Below are 3711 nucleotides of genomic sequence, written 5' to 3' on the forward strand. Positions count from 1 at the left end.
AAACAAAAACTCTGCATTGAGTCAGTGCATTGTATCTGCGTCCTTCGGGCAGTGCAGCATAAATTTTGATAAAATTGAGAAGTTGTGTACAAGAATCTATAAACACTGACCGTATTATTAACTAAACAACAGCACTAGCTCCCTCAATGGTAGATGGTAGTTTGGCTTCACAAACAAAACCCCGACTTTGTTTGGTTTACAAAAAAGGGAGCCGTTTGTTTACAGAAAATGCTGTCGCACAAAACATGACGTCACGTTTTTACATCATGCATGTAATGTTTTCATAGAGCGCGGGAAAGTACTGACTATACAGTGCTAAATACACATCGGTGGGTAAAACCAATATTAAAATGTTTTTCTTGACTAACAATAATGTTATTTTAAAGGCAATATTGGTAATTATTCAAAATATTTATTAGCGTAAAAACTTTACTTGGTAACGAGTAAAGGGGAGAGGTTGGTAGTATAAAACATTATGAGAAACGGCTCCCTCTGAAGTGACGTAGTTTTCGAGAAAGAAGTAATTTCCTCGAATTTGATTTCGAGACCTCAGATTTAGAATATTATGTCTCGAAATCAAGCATCTGAACGCACGCAACTTCGTGTGACAAGGATGTTTTTTCTTTTACTATTATTTCGCAACTTCGACGACCGATTAAGCTCAAATGTTCACAGGTTTATAACTTTATGCGTGTTGAGATACACCAAGTGAGATGACTGGATTTGACAATTACCGATATTTGACCAGTGTCTTTAAAGAAAGAAAGAAACGGCCGCGTACCGAGTAATAAGTTGATAGGTGCTTACACAAATAAATCCAATTGTTTTGACAAGCAGGGACCAACTATTATTTCGTGAAAGCTTCGACAAAATACCTTTAGGCATGTATGCGAAATTACAGTACGGTCATCTTAGAGCAAGTTCGGGTGAGAAATTAGACTTGCCAAAATTGACCCTTTTAATTATCGACCATGCCCTAGTGCATGGTGTGATCATGGAGCTTGAAGCTATAAATAATGGTTCGATTACGAAGAAGAGTCAACCTCCCTGTGCTCTAAGGTATTTAAATAGTCTAGTCGATCTAGTCGCCGACCTAACTATACTCCTGGTGGGTGCTTATCTGCAGTAATTGACGGCTTATCAACGGAATCAGACAGCCTAAAACAGATCAGGTAAAATTAATTAGCTCAACGATCGCCCCGGTTGACATTAAAGACAAGCAATAATTGTACGGCAGCCAACAGTTTTCAGAAGGCACTTAAAATATTATTATAAATATGTTTTGTTTCCCTTCCTCTTCTATAACAATCAATTAACCGCGCTTTCTCCTCTACTTCTACCTCCATGGTCGGACCAATCAAACCCGAAGGGAAGTAACATTATCTCATTACCCGGCACCGCGGTGTATCGGATCAAACCACTCACCGTGAGTTGCCTCCCTAAATAACCGTTCCCTCTGTTCAGTCGGTGACTGCTCTATATTCCGACATCCCTATGTTTCGATATACCTTTGTTGGAACAAAGGGGTGTCGGAACACAGGGGTGTCGGATCATAGGGGTGCTGGAACATAGGGGTGTCGGAACATAAAGGGGGGTGTCAGAATATATGAGTTGTCGGTACATAAGGGTGTAGGAATATAGGTGTGTAACCGTTCAATCAATCAATGAATCATTATAGCCGCGGCAGAAAAATAAAGAATAAATAAACAATATTTTTATTGAATACTTTTGTGTTTATGTTCAAGTTCAGTTAACTCATATTCTAGTTTATCATTGTGGTTTATTGAAATTGAATAGTTCAAAGTTCGGCTGAGAATGCTACATGTCTAAGAGGCATGTGCAATACAAACCACTGTTTTTTTTGCGAAAAAGGATTAAATAAAGACACAAAATATTGTGAACATGTACCTATATTAAAGGAACACGTTGCCTTGGACCGGACGAGTTCGTCTTTAAGCATTGGAAAGCGTTTGTTATGAAATGCATATGTTTAGAAATAAAAATTATATTATTATTACAGTATAATATAGTGATGCACGCAAGTATCACCAGGATTTAAACTGTCTTCCTTTAACGTCACGAACTCACGGTTGGCCATTATAATTTATGGAGTTAAAATGTTGACTCCACAAAATTGCAGCCCGTGTTTATTCGCGACGTATTAAAGGAAAACCGTGCAATATCGAGGCATGATTGTGTGGATCATCACATTCTTCTTTTAAATTATCTATCTTACCGTTTGCATTTCATAACAAACGTGTCCCTTTAAAGCCATTGGACACTTTCGGAACAGAATATATTTTTTAAGTTCACAGTTTTACAAATAATTTACAGGGTTTACAAAAGGTAATGGTGAAAGACTTCTCTTGAAATATTATTCCATGAAATGCTTTACTTTTTGGGAAAACATTAAAACAATTATCATTTCTCGATATCGAGAATTACGGATTTGTTTTTAACACACGTCACGACACGGCAAAACGTGCGGAAACAAGAAAGGGTTTTCCCGTTATTTTCTCCCAACTCCGATGACCGATTGAGCCTAAATTTACAAAGGTTTGTTATTCAATATAAACGTTGTGATATACGAAGTGTGGGCCTATGGACAATACTGTTTACCGAAAGTGTCCAATGGCTTTAAAGTGTAAAAAATACCCTTTAAAAACCACGGTTTCGGCTTTGGATTGAGCTTCAGACTCTTGTCTGAAGCCATGATCGCCTACGCAAAGCACTCGCAATAAAAAGCACCAACCGCGGGGCCAATCTGGGGCCTGTATAAGCCGTGGGTTCGCAAATGGCCATAGTATTATAATTCCTCAAATCCCGCTCCAATACTTTAAAACTACCTGCCTAATTCCCCCCACTCGCGGCAATTCTCGCACTCGGTTCGTAATTTGATGTAGATGTAAATGCCTCGGGGTTTTAAGTTTGACCTTTTCTTCAGGCTGGTTACCTCTCTAAACACATGGAAAAGTATGTAAAACCCGATACCGACTTTATAGAGTTTGGGAAGTGTTTTAAGACTCTGGACACTATTGTTAATTGTCAAAGACCAGTCTTCTCACTTGGTGTATCCAAACATTTATGCATAAAATAACAAACCTGTGAAAATTTGAGCTAAGTTGGTCGTCGAATTGCGAGACAACTATGAAAGAAAAAACACCCCTGTCACACGAAGTTGTGTGCTTTAAGATGCTTTATTTCGATACCTCAGATTCTAAATCTGAGGTCTCAAAATCAAATTCGTGGAAAATTACTTCTTTCTGAAAACTACATTATTCAGAGGGAGACATTTCTCCCAATGTTTTATACCACCTCTCCACGTTACTCGTTACCAATTAAGGTTTTATGCGTATCATATTTTGAGTACTACCAATAGTGTCCACTGCCTTTAAAGGATGGCGTGTTGGCAAATTGGATACTATAGATACAACGCCATGTAATATAAACCATGTATAAAACGAAATGGTGCCTCGAGGGCTGATGGTTCTGTCCACTGTTTTTATTGCTCAGCTGGTCGCCGGGAGGACAGTAGTTTGACTCATCAAAAGTCTTCAATTACATTTAAAGAAAATTGAACTTCGTGTGTTAAAAGAACATTGCCTTTTTGTAACCCTGATCTTGTTCTCTGCTTATACGTACTGAGAGATTTAAAGGCACTTGATGCATTTGGTTGTATTTGTCAGAGACCAATGTTATCACTAGGTGTAT

This window comes from Asterias rubens, chromosome 4 (assembly GCF_902459465.1).
Source record: "Asterias rubens chromosome 4, eAstRub1.3, whole genome shotgun sequence".
In the NCBI taxonomy this organism is placed as follows: Eukaryota; Metazoa; Echinodermata; class Asteroidea; order Forcipulatida; family Asteriidae; genus Asterias; species Asterias rubens.